Source organism: Lactuca virosa, chromosome 8 (genome assembly GCF_052849685.1).
Source record: "Lactuca virosa cultivar CGN04683 chromosome 8, Lactuca_virosa_CGN04683_v6, whole genome shotgun sequence".
Taxonomy (NCBI): Eukaryota; Viridiplantae; Streptophyta; class Magnoliopsida; order Asterales; family Asteraceae; genus Lactuca; species Lactuca virosa.
The window spans coordinates 149,101,165-149,125,889 of NC_136433.1; the positions used below are offsets into that span (position 1 = coordinate 149,101,165).

A 24,725-nucleotide genomic window follows, 5' to 3' on the forward strand; every position below is an offset into this window, starting at 1 on the left:
TGAAATTTCACAAGTACATAGTTCTTGTAACCTATAAAACCCATCATTATCTTAGGGCCAATGTATGATTGGATTAGAGTTCGTCAGTTGCTTCGGAAAGCACACTTTGCTATTTAATTTAGAATTTATACTTGCAATTGTAGTTATAGACTTATCCAAGTGGGAGACGGTTGGATTAAGGTGTGTAAGATCATAACTAAATTGGTATATACTTGAATTGTAAGCAAAGTCTTTTTTGGGTTGCCCTCATAACTAGTAATTGAGTAGAATGAATTTTGGAGAGAGAGGTTGATTTATTGATTTATTATATGATTAATAAATAACAGTAAATGATTTGTTAATGTATTGTGTGATTAATATATTAATTAGAAATAATATTCTTTAATTAAGAATTAATTAGAAATTAATTGTAATTAATTTTGGGATTAATTAGATTAATTAAAAATGCAAGGACTTAAGTTGTAATTGTTCAAAAGTTGAACAAGAGAAGGATTTTAGAAACCTATTGAGATGGACGGTTTTAGCATGTCTATTTAGGGTTTCTGGAATGCTCATTTTAGATAAATAAAGAGCTGGTTAATTACCTAATTTGAAATATTAATATTATATTAAAATTAAGGTTTCCATGGTTCTTTGTATCAGCTATAAATAGGACCTTTGTGATCCTTATTTTCATCCACTCTCATAACCTAAGTCGGAGCTGAAATTTTGCTTTTATATCACTTCTTTCCTCAAATCTTCTAATTGTTAGGGTTTGGGTACAAACCATTAGAGGCACTAAGCTTTTGGTGCTTTCTTTGCAAGGCTTTCAAGAAGGATTTTTGTTTGGTTATTTTCTATAATAATCAAAAGGTATGTAAACCCTAATCCTATGTATATTTCAATTATTATAGGGTTCCTTTCGGGTTCTTGATGCTCAATAGTTTATTGCTATCAATTAGAGAAAACATAGATCCTTTATAGGTTGCATGTGCACTTAAGAGTTAAGATTTTCCGCTACACATGTTTTGTTATAACCTATAAAACCCATCACCTGCCACACTTAGTTAATAACCCACAACTATCTCTTACAAATAATGGAATATGGCCTATGGTTATCTCTTCTTTCCAATTCTCCCTCTTCAACCCCTCCACCCGTGCTTTCTTGATCAGGTTTAGTAGTGGTGAAACGATAACCATCCCCACACATAGATCTCTGATGGGCGTACTCGCTGCCTTGCGACTCAAGGCATCAACCACAACATTGGCCTTCCTGGGGTGGTACAAAATCTCATAGTCATAATCCTTCACCACGTCTAACCATCTGCGTTGTCTCATATTTAGGTTCGGCTGATCCATCAAATATCTCAAACTCTTGTGGTCTGTATAAACAATACACCTTGCCCCATACAAGTAATGTCTCCAAATCCTGAGGGCAAAAACCACAGTCTCCCAGCTCCAGATCATGAGTTGGGTAATTCGCCTTGTGTGGCTTCAACTGCCTCGATGTGTAAGCAATCACATGGCCCCTCTGCATAAGCACTACTCCCAAACCCAAAATTTATTCATCACAATAAACCACAAAGTCATCCATACCCTTGGGAAGGGTCATATTAGGAGCCTCACACAATCTATGTCTCAAAGTCTCGAATGCTTCTTGCTGCTCAAGCCCCCACCAAAAAGTAACGTTCTTCTTCGTCGATCAGATAAGAAGGAAAACAATCTTGGAGAAATCCTGAATGAATCTCTGGTAATAACCTGCTAGCCCAAGAAAACTCCAAACCTCAAATGTGTCCTCTGAATCTCCCACTGCATCACTGCCTCGATCTTGGTCGGGTCGACCAATATACCCTCCTGGTTGACAATGTACCCCAAGAACTGCACCTCGTGTAACCAGAACTCACATTTGGAGAATTTGGCATAAAGCCTCTCCCTCATCAAGGTTTCCAAAATCTCCCGTAGGTGCTTCTCATGTTGGCTACTCCCTGGTCTTAGAATAGACCAATATATCATCAATAAATACTATCATATATTGGTCCATCATAGGTCTATACACCTGGTTCATGAGATACATGACCGTTGTCGGTGCGTTGGTGAGCCAGAATGGCATCACCACAAACTCATAGTGACAATAATGAGTCATGAAGGCCAACTTCTGTACATCCTCATCCCTGATCCTCATCTGGTGATAACCTGATCTCAAGTTAATCTTGGAAAACCAACATGGAGCTGATCAAATAAATCGTCGATCCTTGGAAGTGGATAATGGTTCTTCACCGTTAACTTGTTCAACACCCGGTAGTCAATGCACATCCTGTGTAAACCATCTTTCTTTTTCACAAACATAATTGGTGCTCCCCATGGCGAACTCCTCGGTCTAATGAATCCCTTGTCTAGCAGATCCTGCAGCTGCGTAGACAACTCTTGCATCTAGGGTTGTTAATCGGGTCAACCTGATTGGGTTTCGGTTTAAACGGGTCAGGTTAGTCGGGTTTGAAAAAATAAAAATTTCACCTAAAACCCGACCCTATTAAGGTACGGGTTAGTCGGATATGGGTTAATCAGGTTACATATTAATGGGGTCGGGTTAGTCGGGTTAATTGGGTTAATCAGGTTGAAACACAAGTCAGACTAATGTTTTGCATTTGAGCAAATCAGGTAATAGTATAGCGACTGAATATGTAAGTTTCAAAAAAAAAGTTGAATTTGTTATGTTGTTAGTGTTAGGTTATATGTAGAAGGTAAGATGGATTCAATTTGTATCCTTTTTATAAATCACGTATTAATATATGGACTGAAAATGTAAATTTCCAGAAAATGTTGAGTTTATTTTGTTACTTACGACAACCGATCGTCGAGGATGAGAAAAAAATAAAGGGTTTTGTCTTCATGATATGATTTAACATTTAAACAAATTGAAATAAAGTGAAGAATAATAATAGTTTCAAAGGGTTGTATTGTAAAAACTGTTAGTACACGGGTTATTCGGGTTGACCCGAAACCCGATTTTTCTTAAAAAACTCAACCCTAAACCCGACCCTAACTTCAATTCGGGTTTGTTGGGTTAACCCCAATAACCCGATTAGAAATTCTAACCCTGTTAAACCCGAACCTAATTACCTTATTCGGGTTTGGTTCGGGTCGGGTTATTCGGGTTAGGGTTTTTTGACACCCCAACTTGCATCTACGGAGGTGCTAAGCGATAGGGCGACTTGGCTATTGGTGTCGCCCCCGAAATCAAATCAATATGAAACTCAAACTGTCTCTCAGGAGGCACTCCTGACAAATCCTCGGGAAACACATCGGAGAAATCCTGAACGATGTGTACGTCATCCACAATCTTCTTATCCTCAGCTCGCGTATCTACACATAAGACAGGAATCCGGAGCACCCCTGCTGAAGATACCTCCTAACTCTCGCAGCTGAACAGACAGTCGGTCCATGCTGAGTACCCTCACCGTGAATAACCAGTTCTCCCCCACTTGGGGTTCGAAATCTCACAAACTGATGCTCACAATAAATCATAGCCCCATTGGGGTCCAACCAGCCCATATCCACTATAACATTTGACCCTCGCATAGGAATCGGAACCAGATCAATCAAATACCCACTGAACATATTCAATACACATCTCGATGAACTCTCGAAGCGCTCATTGAAAGATCATTGGCAATCTCCACCTCCAATGGATAATCCAAAGTCCTTGGAATGTCGCTAAACTTCTTGCTAAGTGCAATAGACACAAATAATCGGGTAGCACCCGAATCAAAAAAGAATAAGAGCCAGAAACTGTAACACCCATAAATCTGGGCTAACAATAAAGTTATTATAAGCCATAATAATGAGTTTTAAATAAGAGTTTGTTTAGGATAAATAATCTTAACCAAGTTATAGTATATGTCGTAGTATTAGGAAAAGCGAATTTGAGCATATAGAGAACGCCCCAATCTGACTTCGTAAGAGGAAGTTAGGATTTTTAGAAGTTTCAGCATAACATTATACGGCTCAAAATCCGAAGTAGAAATCGGTTGATTGTTAGGAAAAAAAATCTAAACGAGGGTTGAAGATCTCGTCCATATGGTTCCGTCGATATAAAGACAGTCGAGAACGGATATCATATGAGGAAGTTATGAATTTTTAACGGACTTTAACAGTCCAAGTCTGTTGAAAATATAGCTTTAAAAATAAAGTCAAAATTAGCCAAAAAAGTCAAAACGAAAGTTGTAGATCTCGTCGAGAGCTTTCCGGTGATATAAGGAACGTCGAAAACGGAGCTTATACGAAGAAGATACGATTTTCTGAAGTTTTCCGAGAAGCGCCACGCACAGGTTGGTTGCACGGCTCACACCTTCTAGAAGGTGGGGCGTGGACCACCATATTTGCGACACGTGGCAGAAAACGGGAGGAGAAACGTCTCAGGTGTGCGCGACGTGCACACTGCGTGGCGCACATATGGCCTATAAATAGAGGTGTGTGACGTCATTCTCTTTCACACCACACACACTTCTCTCTAAATTCCCTTCTATTTTGGCCCCATTTTCCCTTAGTTTTAGGCTTCGGCGAAGCCCTACGATCCCAAAGTAGTAGTATCTATCAAGTAAAAGACCTGCGGTGTCAAATAGCCGTTGAATAGAAGCTCCAGGATCAGAGTTTTGCCCGTATGATTCCTAGCTTTTCGCTAAATCCTCTGTTACGTCAAGGGAATATCTAGGGTGTTAAAGCGAAGCGCTATCTTAACTTTGAGTCACCTACCTCTGTCAAGTGAGTGCATAATTACTTTTAGCTTACACATAGATGTCAAGTATTTAATTTTCCTAAATGCTATATGTTCTTATTATCCGAGTTCCTGATATCTGTGTTATATGAGATAATGATTTTTCCTAAAATATCATATATGTATTTTTTACCGTACTCATAATGTATTGGGTAGGACGGGTAGAAAGAGATATGAGAAATGAGAAATTAATTAGCGCCTATAAGAGGAGAGATATTGGTGAGAGACCATAAGAGAAAAGAGATAATGGTGAGAAACCATACTAGAGATAGAATAGTGGTGAGAGATGATGCCAGAGTTAGGGCAAAGAGATCATGCCTGAAAGAGATCAGTCGTCAAGCAGAGTATTGATGACAACCACAGACTATTCTAGACAGTCCAGTGGAATGTTAGCAGAGTTACAATCTTCAGGTGTTAATGAAATTACACATACCGAGAGTATGGATTGTGGAATTCATTTGATTACTCTATTATTCCATTTTGACATATAATGTTAATCCTGTATCACAATTGTGAGTAATCCTTAGGGTAGAACACTTGAATTAAATCCTATAGGATATATATATATATATATATATATATATATATATATATATATATATATATATATATAGAGAGAGAGAGAGAGAGAGAGAGAGAGAGACGAGAATGGGTAATTGGGTTAATTGTTTGGTGTGAATTATAAAAGAGATAAATTATATTATTGTGGACTGAAAACCTTATGTACTCACCAGGTTTCCCAACCTGACCCAATCAATTGATTGTATCACAGGTAATTACATATATGATGATATATGTATCCGATAAGAGATCCAAGGAGACGTAGACCATTAGCATAAAGAGATGTTGTAAGTATTCATTTATGCTTATGTTTCTTGTATCAACGATCACATCCCGAGTTTTTAATAAATCTATGAAAAACATTCCTTCGGGAATATTTTATGGGACAAATTCCGCATTTGTAAATTAAAACTCTGATTTTAAAATAAGCATAAACTGGTCTTTTCTGGCCGTGAAAATGGGGATGCCACAGAAACCCATTCACTAAAAACATCCATAAATATGAGCAAACACAACATAAGTATAAACAATGAAATTAGTAAAGATCATGAAGAAGATACATACCAGTAACCACATCTAGTGTTGCTCGCGTCTCCTCGGCTATCAACTGGAACGTTATGCTCTTCACCATAAGAGCCTACGTTTTTCCCTGGCAGCCATCAATAATCCTCAAGGTGGCTGGTACGGGTGCTGCGACTGCTCTTCCTGTTAATCTCGGGCACCCAACCTTCTTGTGGCCCGTTTGATTGCAGTGGAAACAAATCAATTCTCCACAAGGGCAATATCTACCAAAATGTACCGTCTGACCACAATATAGCAACCCAAACCCACGGCTTGACATGCCCCTTCGTGCGGCCTGCTGCACTTGCCGCAATGACTTCGACCCTGTTGGCCTCTAGATCGTGAGTCAAAAGTCTTGTGCTTCTTCACTGGCCCACCACTATCTGAACCTTCTCTAGCTTGCGTTTCATCCAAAGATCCAACTCAATCTCCCGTTCCTGGGCTATGACGATCATATCCTCCAAGCTCCTATAGTTCGACATGTTCACAAACTCTCCAATGTCGTCTCTGAGCATGTAATGATACCTCATCTTCTTCATATCCTCATTCGCAACATATCGCGAAACCAATAAGTCTCTCTTACTAAACGTGGCGGTGACCTCTACCACATTCTTCGTAGTCTGGTGAAGGTCTTGAAACTCCCTCGCCAACTGCTGCACCTCAACAGCAGGTACGAAATCAGCTCTGAATTTCGTCACAAAATCAGCACAAGTCATGGCTGCCATGGCTTCAGCTCCCAAAGCATGACCAACCTCCTCCCACCAGGCGCGGGCTCCATCCCTCAGAAGGCAAGATGCAAACCCCACCTTCGATCCCTCGGGGGAGAAACTCGTCCGTTGAGCATTCTCCATATCAGCGATCCCATCGTCTGCTGGCAATAAGGTCCTTGTTCTTGATGGGTTTTTGAGCATTCTAACACTTCCTAAGTGTACATGCAACCCTAATAACCTTGAATCTATGTTTTCACTATATACATGCAAATTTCTTTTTCAAGGTTATTTCCTAACTAGCATGGCATGGGGATTACATAAAACATAAAAAATAGTAGAAATACATACCTTGTTGTTTCTTGGATTCCTTCAAGACTTTGTGAGCCTAGCACCCCAAATGTTGTGCCTCAAATGCTTCACACAACACCACAAGACTTGGAATAACTTGAGAGAATACTTCTAGCACTCAAAATCGGTTATGCCTTCTCTAGTAACACTAGGTCACGATTTTGCTAGCCATAGGGTTCCTTTTATAGTGTTGTCACAATTAGGGTTTACACATGAATGCCCTTAATTGTCATGACTCTTGATTTCTCATGACCCATGGGTTTGTAACTCCCATAGACTATCCATGGAGCTCCATATGGTTATAACCAAACCCATAAACCATGGATCATTAATCCACCATAAAAGAATTGATGATTGTCATAATCAACCCTATATATTTAATTAGTCTCACTTTGATCACTAGATTAATACTAGATTAATACTTGATCAATACTAATTAAATAATACTATTATTAATATATTAGAACTTATAATATATTAATAATCATAAGTGCCTTATTCTCTCATTTAGTCTATCCAAGTATTGCAATGCCATGCAACCCAAATGGACCATGCCGGGTCGGGTCAAGTACATACCAAATAAAGTTATGGACTTAGACACTATATCCAACAGTCTCCCACTTGGATAAGTCTAATAACTATATTTGCAAATATGACTTCAAAATCCGACTAGCAATTGTAGCTCTTTCAAAGTCTCTCGGAACTGAGATGATGATGATACGCCATTTAAGATAAGTGATCATATAATCCTCTGTTCTCATGATATCAGCCGGACAAACACATGGAACATGGTCTTACTTATTGTCCAGCATTTGTTTCTCGATCTCTGATTTGTTTCGACATAGAACTAAATTGAACACATCAATTAGGTTCTGACCGGGCCCGGTACATAGGTCAAAACCAAATCATCGAGGGGCCCAGATATCGCTTCTATTTCTAGAAGGAACATATAAACTTCGACTGATATGCTTGTACTAACTACTTGTTGAATTACTCACAAAGGCACGTTTTATGACATCGAGTTACCAATGCGTTTTCGTGCAATCAATGAATAACCAACTCATAGTCAACAACTCATATCTCTAGGTTTGAAGATTTATATGATATTACCGTCTCACGATCACTCGAGATAAATTCCATGAAGTGATGCAAGTGAGCGTGGGTTGGATCCAATACTCAGCCCTTATGAGTACTCATGAATGTTGTAGCAACCATTGCATTGTCTAAAGCACTTTTAGACAAATCATACAAGCCAAATTCATGACAGTCTTAAATCAATACTTACTTCCAAAGTTTGACTGACTGTGGATGGTTTGAATAATAACATAATTATTCTGGAAGTAAAAACATGCAAAATTGAAACATAGTAAACAATCAACACAAGATAGTAACACCTTACTCATAAATAAATAACAACTTTTATTTATCATCAAATGTCAATTACATTTTACAAGTTTCAGGAATCTAATTATTGAAACTAATATCATCCTTCAGCCCAATGCGCCTCGCATGCTGTAAATGCTTAACCCTGCTCAGTCCCTTCGTGAGGGGATCTGTCGGGTTCTCATCTGATGATACCCTCTTAGCCACGAGGAGTCCTTCTTCTATTCGATGTCTGATGAAATGGTATTTTCTGTCAATGTGCCTAGATCTCCCGTGATCTCTTGGTTCCTTAGCCAAAGCAACCGCACTTTCGCTGTCACAGAAAATTTCCATTGGCTCCTTTATAGCTGGTACAACTCCAAGGTCTCCGATGAAGTTCTTTAGCCATATCGCCTCCTTAGCTGCTTCACTTGCTGCTATGTACTCTGATTCACAAGTAGAATCAGCTACTGTCTCCTGCTTGGAACTTTTCCAAGTAATTGCCCCTCCATTTAGGATAAAGACCCAGCCTGACTGGGAGTGGAAATTATCCCTATCAGTCTGGAAGCTAGCATCGCTATATCCTTCCACTCTCAAGTCATCACTGCCTCCGAGGGTAAGGACCCAATCCTTGGTCCTCCGCAGATACTTGAGAATGTTCTTTACCGCTGTCCAGTGTGCCTTGCCAGGGTTCCCTTGATATCTACTGACCATGCTCAAAGCAAAGGCCACATCAGGGCGAGTACAAGTCATAGCATACATGATCGAGCCCACAGCGGAAGCATATGGTATATGACTCATTTCAGCTATCTCAGCTTCTGTACTCGGACTCTGAGTCTTACTCAGCTTGGAATTACTCTGGATTGGTAATTCTCCTTTCTTGGAATCTTGCATACTGAACCTCTTCAGTAACTTATCCACATAAGTACTTTGACTAAGTCCAATTAGTCTCTTACTCCTATCTCTCAATATCCTTATCCCTAGGATATAGGCAGCTTCCCCAAGGTCCTTCATAGCGAAACACTTCCCAATCCAGGACTTAACCTCCTGCAAGGTTGGGATGTCGTTTCCTATGAGAAGTATGTCATCCACATACAACACCAAGAAGCTAACTATGCTCCCACTAGCCCTGACATACACACAAGACTCATCCTCACTCCTAGAAAAGCCAAACTCTTTGACTTTCTCATCAAAGCAAAGATTCCATCTGCGAGATGCTTGTTTCAATCCATAAATGGATTTATCAAGCTTACACACTCTATTAGGGTATCTTGTATCGACAAAACCCTCTGGTTGAGCCATGTAAACATCCTCAGCTAACTTTCCATTAAGGAAAGCGGTTTTGACATCCATTTGCCATATTTCATAATCATGAAATGTAGCTATGGCTAACAATACTCTAATAGACTTAATCTTAGCTACTGGTGAGAAGGTCTCATCATAGTCAACTCCCGGAGTTTGAGTAAAGCCCTTCGCAACCAGTCGCGCTTTGTAAGTATGTACCTTTCCATCCATGTCGGTCTTCTTCTTGAAGATCCATTTGCACCCAACTGTCTTACGACCTGGTACATTGTCAACCAAGTTCCAAACTTGATTGTCATACATGGACTGAATCTCGCTGTCCATAGCCTCCTTCCATTTAGCAGACTCAGGGCCTGCCATGGCTTCCCTGTAATTATTAGGTTCATCCAAATCTATTAGTGTACTATCACTAATAAATGTATCACCTTCAGTGGTGATGTGATAACCATAATAAAAATCAGGTGTGTTCCTCACCCTAGTGGAACGTCTTGGAGGTACAGACTCATATATCGGATCAACAGGAGTTTCCTCCTCAGGTTGGTCGATAGCATTTGAGGTTCCTTCACCACTTGACTCTTGAAGCTCTTCAAGGTCAATTTGCCTCCCACTGTCCCCTTGGCTTATGAATTCTCTCTCACGAAAGACTCCTCTTCTTGCTACAAGGACCACATTATCACTGGGTCTGTAAAAGAGGTAACCAAAGGATCTCTATGGGTAGCCGATGAAAATACACCTCTCACTTCGAGGTTCAAGCTTATCATGAGTCTCACGCCTCACGAAAGCTTCACAACCCCAAATCTTGATGTGGTCCAAATTGGGAACTTTCCCAGTCCACATCTCGTGAGGTGTTTTGGCAACCTTTTTAGTAGGGACTAGATTAAGGATATGGGCGGCAGTCTCTAAGGCATACCCCCAGAAATAGATTGGTAACGAAGCTCGACTCATCATGGAACGAACCATATCCAACAAGGTTCGATTGCGCCTCTCAGCTACACCATTCAACTGTGGTGTTCTGGGAGGTGTCAATTGTGAGACAATCCCACATTCCTTAAGATAGTCAAGGAACTCAATGCTAAGATACTCTCCTCCCCGATCGGATCGGAGCATCTTGATGTTCCTGCCCAATTGATTCTCCACTTCCTGCTTAAACTCTTTGAACTTTTCAAAGGTTTCTGACTTATGCTTGATCAAGTAAATATATCCATATCTACTGTAATCATCAGTAAAAGTCACATAATAGCGATTAGCATCCCTTGTAGCAACTCTGAAGGGCCCACACACATTCGTGTGTACAAGGTCCAACAAACCTTCACCCCTATCACAAGTACCTGTGAAGGGTGACTTTGTCATTTTTCCAAGTAAACAAGACTCGCAACTATCATCTGACTTGAGGTCAAATGATTCCAAGACTCCAGCCTTTTGGAGTTGGCCTATGCGCTTCTTGTTAACATGTCCGAGACGACAATGCCACAAGGATGCTTTATCCAAGCTATCTGAAGAATCAATATACAACACATTATTTCCTAGATTGTCTACAACATTCACAGCTTCATATATACCATCACAAGGTAATGCTTTAAAGTAAAATACATCATTGTAATAAACATTAATAGCACCATTTTTATTTTCAAATGAAAATGAAAAACCTTGTTTGTACAAGCCATGAAAAGAAATAATATTTCTCGCCATTTCGGGCGAGTAACAACACTTATTCAAATCTAACATTAACCCATTATTAAACAATAAAGAATAAACTCCTATCTTGGTAACAGGTGATGCTTTCCTGTTGCCCATGACTAAGTTTATCTTCCCGTGCTCCACTTGCTCACTTCTTCTTAGTGCCTGCAAATCAGTATAGATGTGAATACCACAACCTGTATCAAGCACCCAAGAATTAGCATTAGATGAGTTATTAGACAATATTGTGTAAATACCTGCATGGGTGGGTTTAACCTTCCCATCCTTTACATCTTGCAGATATTTAGGGCAGCTTCGCTTGAAGTGTCCCTTATCCTGGCAATAGAAGCACTGTGCTTCCTTTGGGTTTGAAGAAGGAGTAATGGGACCTTTCTTTGTCCCACTTGAAGAGGAACCATCAAGAGTCTTACCCTTGGTACCCTTCGAAGGGTTTTTCCTCTTCTTACCCTTTCCCTGCCTAATAGCCAGAACAGGGGCTGTTGAAGGAGTAGAAGTAGCAACCGCTTTACCCTTAAGGCCATTTTCAGCTGTCCTTAAGAGTCCTTGAAGTTTGCTAAGTGTGACTTCCTCCTTGTTCATATGATAAGTCATACGAAACTGATCATAACTTGGAGGTAAGGAATGGAGAATGATGTCAATCGCCATTTCCTCAGGAAAGTCAACATTTAGCTTCAGCAACCGGTCAACGAACCTTTGCATCTTCTGCAAGTGACCGGTGATGGGTTCACCATCCTTCATCCTTGCGGTTATCATGGAGGAGATGATTTCATACCTCTCCTGACGCGCGCTCTGATGGTACCTTTCCATCAGATCCAGGTGCATCTCATAGGGGTAGAAATCTTCATAGGATTTTTGAAGTTCAGGAGTCATGGTGGCCATCATGATGCACGCTACTTTAGTAGCATCCTTTTCATGTGCAACAAACTCCGCAAACTCTTCAGGAGTAGCAGTGGCTTCACTCACAACCTTAAGCTCCCTATCGAGGACATATTCTTTGTCCTCATAGCGGGTAATCATTATGATGTTTCTGATCCACTCATTGAAATTGGATCCATAAAAAATGACCTTACCACACAAGTTCATAAGGGAAAAGGAGCCTATTGGGTTTGAGCCAGAAACATTGTTGGAAGACATCTGAAAGGAAAGAAAGACAAGTTTCATTAGATTCGGAATCCTTAATAATTCTCCCAAATGAAATATTAAGGCTAGGATCCAACAAACTATTTATAGTTGGAAGAGGGATGCCGTAATCCATACTATAAAATATTTGAAGGTAGGTAAATGACGATTTACCAATTTCCACCATAAGAACGAAATATTTTATTATTAGGTTTTATTGGTTTTGAAACTCCTAGATATTTTGAGATACATTGAACTTTTCAATGGCATGTTTGAATCTCGATTGTGCCCTCTCAAGTTTGTGACTGGGATGCCGAGGATCACAAACAAGGTGTGAATAACCATACAAATTGACTTGGTACCCTCAACAATATTACCTAATCGATGTACCGGTTAACCACACACGCTCCACCGATCTATAATAAAGTCAAGTTACCCTTTGCCACTCTTACTAGTCCATGTTAGTGTGCCGGTTAACCACACACGCTCCACTAACGACTTGGTAAGGTACAAAGTGTAATTTTATGGGCTAGCACCAATTTCACATTTTCCTAAAGTAACTAAGATTGGGAATTTATAATGTATAGTTACTTTATAATTCATTATACTTTTAACAAGTATTTAAAGTCGTATCCTACCCGTTCGGCTAACGACCCTCCACCGATCAAGGAAGCGGTGGGTGAGAGTGGACACCCATTAAGTCACCATTTTATAGGCAACAACCTTATACCCCTCTTATAGACCGGCTTCGTGAATGAGGCCTACTAACGGTAAGAATGACATATTCTTATACATATCTATTTAATAAAATTATAATAATAGTATAAGTGTTGATTTTTAAACTTTTTAAAAATCTAAGGTTTAATTTGGAATTAAAGTATTAAAGTGTAAGACTTTTCAAATTCCAAAACTTGAGGGCAAGATTTGAAACTATTCCAAGTCTCTTCAATTTGTAACTTATGAGTTTTAATGGTTCATAAAATTGAAGACTCTTCATTTTATGAAACCTCTTTAGTTCTTTAATCACAATTTAAAGAAGTGACTTTTGGTTATCCATAACTTGAGGACAAGTTATGGACACCATCATTGCCATTAAGATCATGAATTAAACACACATGGAGGTTACACATAATTCCTATGATCTTCTAAACTCATATGAACACAAATTCATGTCAAGCAATTTCAAGAAAATCATATAAACATATACAATACTTGAAAATTGATAAAAGTCATGTAAAATGGGTTAACATAATCATTATCATTTTGAAAAACAGATTTTACAAATCCAAAACAGATTGGGATAATGATCTTAATCCATTTCCAGCAACAAAACTCGAAAAAACTGCCCAGCACGCTCCTACTCGCCGAGTGCATTATTCTACTCGTCGAGTAGGATGAATTTGTTCATGGACTCGGCGAGTCCTCCCCATGGACTCGGCGAGTTCAGTCGTCAGAGTGCAGAATTTTCGATTTTTAAGCAGTTTTGCATCAAGTATACAGAAAACAATCCTAGGCTCTGATACCACTGATGGGTTTTTGAGCATTCTAACACTTCCTAAGTGTACATGCAACCCTAATAACCTTGAATCTATGTTTTCACTATATACATGCAAATTTCTTTTTCAAGGTTATTTCCTAACTAGCATGGCATGGGGATTACATAAAACATAAAAACTAGTAGAAATACATACCTTGTTGTTGCTTGGATTCCTTCAAGACTTTGTGAGCCTAGCACCCCAAATGTTGTGCCTCAAATGCTTCACACAACACCACAAGACTTGGAATAACTTGAGAGAATACTTCTAGCACTCAAAATCGGTTATGCCTTCTCTAGTAACACTAGGTCACGATTTTGCTAGCCATAGGGTTCCTTTTATAGTGTTGTCACAATTAGGGTTTACACATGAATGCCCTTAATTGTCATGACTCTTGATTTCTCATGACCCATGGGTTTGTAACTCCCATAGACTATCCATGGAGCTCCATATGGTTATAACCAAACCCATAAACCATGGATCATTAATCCACCATAAAAGAATTGATGATTGTCATAATCAACCCTATATATTTAATTAGTTTCACTTTGATCACTAGATTAATACTAGATTAATACTTGATCAATACTAATTAAATAATACTATTATTAATATATTAGAACTTATAATATATTAATAATCATAAGTGCCTTATTCTCTCATTTATTCTATCCAAGTATTGCAATGCCATGCAACCCAAATGGATCATGCCGGGTCGGGTCAAGTACATACCAAATAAAGTTATGGACTTAGACACTATATCCAACAGTTCTCGAGGAACTCTGGGGATCCACAAGCCTTGAAGTCCCAAAATAAGAGAGTATGTGCCCCTAACTAACCAGCTGTAATCTTAGCACGAAAGGCCCCTAAACGATCATCTAGTAGCTCCATGATCCCCTCCTTAATGGTACCAAACAACACAGGAGTCGCATCCAAAATACCACGAGTGATCTCTGACGTAATGAACTCACGTAACCTCTCATAAATTGATTCAACAGCAGAGCTTGAAGCAGAACCTCCTCCTCGAGTGCTCATCACCATACTGAAATGCAAACATATAAACAATCAGAACATACATGAGGGAACTCTCACACTACAATCTCCTTAATATCTCCATGATCTTCCTTGAATTGAGTATGAATACTGTGTTTTCAGTAGTACGGTTCCAATACTACCTTCCAAACCTATTAGTACTTTCCTCAAGAATCATCATGGATCCTATAAGTCACTTCACTATGGAAACTCTCATAATCCCTATGCTAAAAATCATACATATATTGCTCCAAAACTCCCTAGACTCTCCTAGGAATCCTCATCTTACTTGCTTTTGCAATACTAGGAACATCTACCAACACCGTTGGTTGCCCTATGCATGCAAATTATACACAATACAGGATCAGTAAACCGTCGAATAAATGATTCTACCCTAAGCCCACAACCAGAGAAGGAACATGAAATAAGGCTAAATCAAGCATTCTAAGGTTCTGTGATCCTAATCGTGTATAATTTTTAAACATACGCTTAGCAATTAACTTTGCCAGTATAGACTCCAAGTAATGCATAACATCCAATTCCTCCTAGGCTACAAGGCATCACACAAATCATACATTTCTATCATGCAATTCCTGAAGGTAGCCTTAGTCGTTTACATAAACTCGTAATACTCATGTATGAGCATTTTGGGAATCGCTTACTTGAGCTAGACTGATTGCACGCATCGTGCCCCTTTCTTTATAAAAATCTTTTTAGAAAAATTATTTTCTTTCAAAAAGATTATCAATTTCTCAGTTTGAGTTCAGACACACCCGAGAGTGTGCTCAAATCCCTCAAACCAAAGCTCTGGTATCAACTTGTAACATCCCAAAAATACTAATAAAAAATTTCATTTTCAAACCATCAAATCCATACAACATTTGTTCCAAAATCAATCATGGTAAAATGTATCTCAAACATCATATTAAAATGATAATAAACAGTGTGGAAAAGTCATCAGGGGATGTGTAGTCAAGCCAGACCCTTCCCTTTGGAAATGGAAATACCTGAAAATATTTAAACCACAAAACCGTAAGCACAAAGCTTAGCGAGTTCCTAAAAATACCACATACAATACATATCATTGGGCCCAACCCTAAGGTGTATTTCAACCCATGTGAATGCTATGATCCAACCATAGTCTTACAGTCACTTCCAAACTACAGCCCAACAATAGGCTTTTTGCCATGATCCAACCATGGTCTTCAATGCAAGTCACAAAGACAAACACATGTTATGATCCAACCATATTCTTACATACAAGTGTTGTGATACAACCATATTCTTTCATGTAAGAGTCACAAAGACGGTCTGGCAACCTACATAGTATAATAAAACCGTAATCTGCAGACAATAAAACCCTAATCCAACCATAGTCTCACCTCAATATGCAGACAAGATAATCACACACCCGAGCTGATGATACCGAAACTCCTCCATGTGACAAAATAACATTTTGTCCTTCCTAGACTAAAACTGAACCTAGTTGACCAAAAGTCAAACTAGTCAAAAAGTCAACTGTCCAACGCTACGCTCACTGTAGCACATAGCGTAGCACACTTCTCTACGCTTGGTCTAGAGCTTCAGATAAAAAATAGGAGAATTTCATGATACGCTAAGCGTAGAGAAAGCTACGCTCAACGTAGCTCCATTAATGTCCCAACTTTATATTAAGCTCTTAATACTTAGGCCAACCACCCACACTCTCAGATCTGAATCTAATGGATATCTTAATGGATAAAGTTTCTGATTTTATCCCTTTTCATGGACAAAAAGAGCACAAAGCTGACCAAGCTCTCATTTTTATGACTCAACAATCCCACAAATATTTGAAAATAGCACTCACATGGTTTGGAGTAGCTCATACTTACAAAGACCAAGGTTATGGGGAGAAAATCACAAAAACTGAAGACCAAACTAGATCTAATATGAATAAACACCAAGATAGAAATTTTATACCTTCTGAGAGTTGGTGATGGAATGAAAATTCCAGATCTACAAATCTTGGAGCTCCTAAGTGGTTCCTCAAAGCAATTCTTCCTTCAAATGCACACAAAAACACTCAAAGAGCTTATAACTCACACAAGGTGGCTAAGGTTTCGAAGTGGTTGCTTAGGAGGGTGGAGGCTGAGCATGGGGAGGATCCCAAGCAGTTAGAGCCTTTAAATATCGCTCACCACCCCAAGGATTAGGGTTTTGGTGCAGCGCACCTACTCTCGACGTAGCTTAACCTACGCTCAACATAGGTCATTAATCCCCCACATAAGATATCCATCCTACGCTTAGCATATGGGACTATCTTACGCTCAACGTAGGGCATCAACATGCAAAAATTAAAATTTTAATCTTTAAAGAATTATACCTGAAAATACGAGTGTTACAAATCGGAATAAAGGTCCGTGTGTTCGAAATTCAATTAGAGAGAGCTTTCAATTTATGCATTAAGAAGTTTTTTTTATTGCAATGTAATTTCAATTATGCTTTAAGAGTTACTTATGTATTTATTCATTTAAGTTAGAGTAAATTGCACAAAAGTCACTAACTTTTTTTTTTGCGATTTTGACACTGTGTTTTTTCCAATTAACCCACTATGTTTTTAATTTGTTGCAGTTCTGACTAATTGATCGTTTTTCTTTTATAATTAAGTCATTTTGTTTTCACTTTTGTTATTTTGACATTAAGTTTTCAATCTTTTCCAATGTTGACATTAAGTTTTCAGTCTTCTCTAATTTGCAACATAAATGAAATAAATATATGCAAAGACAAACAAAAAGAAACGATGGTTCTTGTGACACGCTCGATTAAAATCATAAGCTGGTTTTCATTGAGCCTCATTAGTGTTACATAGAATTTGAAAGTATGTTTCCACAACCAAGAACTTTTGGTAAATTACATAGTTATTTCTTGCAATTAAACCATTTTGAAGTGGAACAAAAACTTGGACCACATACAGAAAGCAAAAGAAATAGACATCATAACTTATAAAATTGATGTAGTAGCAATTGATGAAAAAATTATCAGGTAAAAAAAAGTAAGAGAAATAATGAATATCAACATAAAATATAATGTCGTTATTATGCATCCAATGATAAAGATAACATAATATAATTAATAAGTTCTCTACATAACAAATTATGGATCATTTTTGAGTAACCTCGTAAACCCACTTAATTGTTTCTTAAGAAATTCAACTAACAATATCCATATGAAATCCTGAAATAACATAAAGAGCACTGGTGTATATGGAGTCAATAAACTGGTTTTTATATATGAAATCATAATATACAATAAGATCGTTGAGGTGAATGATTGTTTTTTCATCATTTTAATGTTATATGATGAAAAGAAATTCAAAATTTTTGACTACAAAAATCGAATCAAATTTTCATTTAAACCTTATATGTGAGTATTGAGAAGAACAATAAAAGTGTCAAGAATCATAACAGAAGACTAATACATCTATATTGAATTTTCGTTATATTGGGCAGAAGTGTGTACATACATCAACATTTGAATATTCAATGTATTGGGGAATATTTAAGGTTTAAACATTTTATTATAGGGTAAATTGCATAATTTTTTAATAGAGTGTCAAAATTGGAAAAGATTGAAAATTTAGTGTTAAAATCACACAAAAAAATGAAAATATTGTGTCTTTTGCACCACTTTTTTCGCTTCTGACATGGTCACGTTAGTATCACATAATTAAATAGTATCAAGTCATCGTGTGAAAGATGAAGTCGTAATTTGTTTTAAGGTGTTCCTTTTATATATATATATATATATATATATATATATATATATATATATATATATATTATTAAACATATTGCCTATTTCTTGAAATTTATTAGAACACACTATGTACAATCTTGTTAATTACTCTATCTTAACCCTAACATCCTCGACGCAACATCAGACTCCGTCATACCCACATCTATTCTATCTCTCTTCTTACTTGCTTCAGTTTCCGGTGGACCTTCGGTACCACCACGCTCTTCACTCTCCTTCCGTTGCCGCTGCAACCTGTAGAAGGTCACCGGACATCCCTTCATTCATTAAGTGTCATGTGCTCAATCAAATACTCACCACCACTGCTCCACTCATCGCACTTCTGATAAATCTAGAACCAACATTGCATAATGCCACCGTCACCAACTAACCACTATCTCGGAACCCCCTCCCTCATCGCCTTCATCCACCATCACAGAAAAACCCCACCACCGTCACCAACTAACCACTATTTGTTGAGTTTTAATGAAAACCTCCTCCCAAATACTTTCACATTGATTAACCCCTTTCAATCTCTCTGCTCCATCTCTTTCAGTCACAAACCCTAGCCTTACCACTCACTTTTCCCTCTTTCTACGCACCACCTAAACAACACCACCACCATCCTTCTGAATCACTGTAAATCATATACATCGTCGCCTTCTTCGTATACCCTAGAAGCCACTTGTGTAATTGTAACCACCTCCTTCCCCTGTATCTTCCTTATGACCTATTCATACGCCAACCCTATGCAGCTTCATGAAATGAAATGACCACAAAATATTTGAACATCGAAGTAAGTATCTATATCCATGTTTATGAAAATTTCATTAACTGGTCTATGTTTATTTATTTATTTATTTATTTTGTTGTTCATCATCTAGCCATGGATTATGCATTAACATAACTTTATTTTAGTGGGTTGACATCAAATGAGATCAGTGTTGATAAAGTTCCCCTTTTTTATATGTATTCCATGGAGTCGCCTTCACATTTGATAAAAGACAAAACTTTTCCCTTTTTGCAATCTTATTTTTATTGCAAAATTATTTGCAGCCTTGGATCAAATATGGCACCACTTAGACATTCGTATCCATTTGATGTAGGAGTTTTCTTACATATAAACTACAGGTGTAGTCTGTGAGGCGTTGTGGCGACCTGCCACTTGATACCCAAATGTTGAAACCATGAGTACTTTTGATGTATGTCGTGCTTCCCATCCTGAAGGAGATGTGGTAAGAATCAACTTAAATAAGATTTTGATTATACTATTTTCATATATTATAAATGATAATGTTATTTTACTTATAAGTTTATTCATTGTGTAAACGTGATGGAATGTGCAATCATCATCTATCCTCGGTGCACCCATAGAAAAGTCATAATTTAAAGCTCATATTTATATTAATATTATTGAAATGCCCTTTTGCATCATTTGGTGGTATACAAATCTGGCATTCATTTGCACAAGTTTGTTATTTGGTTATGTGACAGACTGAAATGGTATGAGATATTTGCTTAAAATGTTTAAAGATTACTCATCCTTATGTTATTTGTTGTTGATTGCAGCAATATGTGTACAAGGCTATATGAACTATGGTTAGGAGGGCCAGATAGGTAATAAAATTAAGAGATAAATGATTCCTAATTTATATTTATAGGCTATTAACATATGATTTTGGTTCTTTTCAGTGTTATGTTCGATAAATAAGTGCATAATATGAAACATATTGACGCGTCTGTCAATGGAAGTGATGGTGGTTTTTATCTCAGACTTTTCTTGAAAAAAGGTTTTCTAACTGGGGGGCTTTTATCTTAAGTTTTTTTTTAGAGACTAGGGATATGGAAAGAAAGCAAATGTAGAGTCTGTTAATGGAAGTGATGGTGGTTCTGGAAGTTGAAAATGGTTGTTTAAAATCTGGAACTCTACAAGCAAGTTACATCTCCCTCTCCCTCTCCCTCTCTCTCTCTCTCTCTCTCTATATATATATATATATATATATATATATATATATATATATATATATATATATATTGTTGACTGGAGTAAGAAATCATAACTAAGAATCCATGGATAAGTTGTTTTCTTTATCTGTTAATAAAAACACTTTCAAGCTTTCACCTTTCTTCCATAATGTTCATGTAATTTTATAATTGAAAATATTCTTTTTAATGGTTTAAATCAAAATCATGTTTCTCTTTAATTATATGTTTTTAAGATTATTTTCAACATATATATATATATATATATATATATATATATATATATATATATATATATATATGATCCTTTATTTGTGATCTTTTGCTTCACTTCTCCAGTTTATGGCTGTGTTTCTTTGGTATCTTGCTGAGCATAGAGTGTTTGATGAATTTGTTTATGGATTGTTCATGTTTCTAAGTTTTGGTGCTGAATGGGTCTCTTTTTTTGGATACACAGGAAAGAAATGTGGTGGATCTTATTCCGAATGCTTATAGATGTGTTAGTTATTATTTAAAACATGTTGACAATATATGTAACGTCTGTTTATTGGTTAAAACAAATGGCTTTTGCCCTGCACGAAGCTGCACAATCGAAGATGTTTATAGCTCTCGGTAAGGAATTGATCTCTTTTTCCATTTTGTAGATTTATCTTGGTACTCTCTCTATAATAACTAATCTGCACTCAAATATATGATTTTCAATGATTCTATAATTACATAGACGTATCTTCATGTAGAAGTAGTGAGGACTGCCAAACCATTTTTGTCACGAGTGGTTAGCTGTCTGATTGCATTTGAAAATTTAACCCGGTTTAAATTTGATATTTTTGAATAGTGTAATATTAGATTGTTAATAAATTTTTTATGGTTTGTTCTCTTGCACTTTTTTTGGGTTAATTTCTTAACCTTTTTTACTGGACTATGCTTAATTTCACCATTACATAATTTATGATCGAAGAATATAATGAAGGAGCAACTTGACTTTATTATGATGCAAAGATTGTCCAGAATGTGTTTAATAAACTGAAATAATTTTAAGAGAAATCATTAGTAACAAAATACAATATAACTATAAATGACATTACTATCTTCCATAAGAAACAAGTGATGACATATGGAAAGAATTCATAGGTATAAAAAACAAAAATCATGATATGGAATGTATGTGATAGAGAAAGTTAACTTCTAATTTTTAGATAATTTACTAAAAATAAAGATTATGCGAGTGATTTTCTTTGCATGATCAAATATCGAATATAATAACATTTATACTAAAAAAGAAAAAAACAATTGTAAGCTATATAAACTCTCACATTATTATTATTATTATTATTATTATTATTATTTTATATAATCAGTATATTAAAAATGAGTGTAATCAAAATAGTTTTGTAGATGTTTTTTTATGTAAAAAGCATGCAAAAATGTAATCTTTATGTTTTACATCAAACGATGAATATATGTGTTACATTTTTTTATTTATTAACAAAACAACAATGTATGTATATTTCTTAAATATATGTTAAGCTATTCGTCGAAATAAAACAAAACGCTGCCCGCCGCATTGCCTTCAACTTAAAATTGTCATCAACTTAAAATTTACATCAAGTTTTAATTACCTTCTACTTAAAATTAATTCGTCCAAGTTTCATTGCCCAAAATACAATAGAAGATGCACGAATGAACCCACTTTAAAAGGTCAAAGATATGTGTATTTGAGGTTAGGATCAAATGGCTTTCGAAGAAATCCCTATTGTAGTAATATGTGTGGAAAGTCCCTACAATTGTAAGTCATGGTGTACATAGATAGTTATGTTAAACACACATTATAATATTAAATTATGATCAAAATTACTTATGGGCACAACTTTCTCTTTTACCATGTGGTTAATAAATTCTACCATTTGTTCACACGAAACATATTTATGTGACCATGCATTTTCTTTTTACAATGGTTTATTGATGCGAACAAATTCACCTTACTATTTTATCATATAAATTTAGACCTAGTGTTGCCCATTGGTCACATAAATGGATTTTTTATTATATATATATATATATATATATATATATATATATATATATATATATATATATATATATATATAGTTATCGACTCGGTGTTCAACATCACGTTTAGTAATGCACACATGTACATTGTAAAGAATCCTAACTTTTTATTTTTAATTCTTATTGATTTCGTTTTTGCTTGCATGACTTTAATTGATAATTTTTTAGATATAGTAAATTGTTTGCGCAAAAGAACTAATTGATTGTAGAAATTAATTTCTGAAAAAAAACTATCTGAACCCGTCGCTTGGCGCGGGTAAACGGCTAGTATATATATATATATATAAAAGAAAAAAATATTTTTTTAGAATTTGAGGGTGGGAATGGGTCTAACTTGGCTCATAGGTGGCTCCGCCCATGACGCCAACACCCCATGGTCAACAGTGGCATTCGCATGATCTAAAGCAAACCGGTCAACTGGTCAGAAATGAAACAAACAGAAATCATAACGACTTAATTGAAATAGAAAAAAACACGATGTCGAAATCACAAAAAGAAATAATAAGTTAGTAATTTTTCAAATTCAAAAATCATTGTTTGAAGTTGTAAATTTTTGTTTGTTTGTATTCCACCCTCGGAATTCTACAAATTTATTATCTTATTCACTACAAAAAGCCCAAAAAAAACATTAAACAAAACGCCAAAAAAAAAAAACGTTGAAACGCGAGTGTAGTGACCGAAAATGAGTTGTATTGAGGTAATTAGATCAACCTTGTCGTTTAATCATTTGTTTTGCAAAAGATTATATATTTTAAATCGATAAGATTTTAACAAGAATTCATTATAAAGATATGCAGCTCTATTGTATTTAATTCACTTCCACTATGTACAATTATTTATCCCATGATTAATGTATATTATTGGATATTTATGTTGTTTGGTTACCAACGATATTGGGCTATTATAAAGTCCAATACAAATACCTAATAATATTTTAGTTCTCATCATACAACGAATGTGAAGGCAAATGGGCAACAAGTTGCGCCGCTAAGCCCTTTTGTATGGTAAAATCAATTCTTTTGAAAACTATATCCATATATCTAAGGGATATAACATTGCTATGCATGATCCATTGTAGTCTCCTAAGAAGCTCCACCGCATCCGGCGCAAAGAAACCAAACGTATCAAATGCAAATGATATGAACGCGTGCTGATTTTCCATGCACGGTTTCTCATGTTTGGTGACCTTGCATGTAGCAGCTTTTAAGGCAGTCTGTCCCGCCGTGAAACCCCCGACCCTCAAACTTAAGAGAGGGGATACCCCTGTAAGGTCCACACATGCGTGTTTCCCTCCAACCCATCCAAAAATTAAAACGTCAGTCGGTCTAAGGGTTGACCTTTCTTCTGTCGGGTCAGTCAAGAAATTCACAGGAGCCTCTTTCTTGGCAGAAACCCCGACCCCGCTTACATATGTCGACCAAAACATCCCTAACCATATCTTGCCTGTATTTGAACCCCGAGAGTTCTTTGCAATGAACTGCATGCTCGCCGAAAGAGTCCAAACATGCCTTGCGGCACACCAGACGTATCCCATCGGCTGGTAATATTGGAATCATGAGTCGATATCTGAGCATGGTACGATACTCCACTGGAGACATATGTTGGTCCAGCCTATCTATAGGGATAGCTAGAAGAAAATCTTGAGCATGTGGTGCACGTAAACACTGAAAAACTGCTTTCTGTCGAGCCGTCATATTGAAATTCACTTCCATATCTTGGATAATTTTACTAAAAAGGGAACTCGCCAGTGTATTCTGGGATTTAGGGGGGCGGTGTCCTTAGTAGTAAAACTGCTAAGATCAATGTCCGGAAGCTTGTTACGAAGAGAATCATAATCAAAATCCATACCATAAATGTCGCTATCCCGTAAGATGTGGTCTTGCAATACCCAAGATTGGGCCCTTGAGGCAACAAAAACAT

The 24,725-nt window shown here is 36.9% G+C and overlaps 1 long non-coding RNA gene across 5 annotated transcripts; it reads left to right on the top strand.

Moving 5' to 3' along the window:
* Nucleotides 1-18,851: 18,851 nt before the first annotated feature.
* On the top strand, nt 18,852-21,437 carry LOC145128455 (uncharacterized). Of its 5 annotated transcripts, none has more exons than XR_013716919.1 (5): nt 18,853-19,548; nt 19,859-19,987; nt 20,322-20,369; nt 20,445-20,688; nt 21,193-21,437. It is a non-coding gene; the product is annotated as an uncharacterized LOC145128455 (long non-coding RNA). The 5 variants fall into 5 exon arrangements; XR_013716920.1 differs by having other exon boundaries at nt 20,445-20,684; XR_013716918.1 differs by lacking the exon at nt 21,193-21,437 and having other exon boundaries at nt 18,852-19,548; nt 19,809-19,987; nt 20,445-20,689.
* The last annotated feature ends 3,288 nt before the right edge of the window (nt 21,438-24,725 follow it).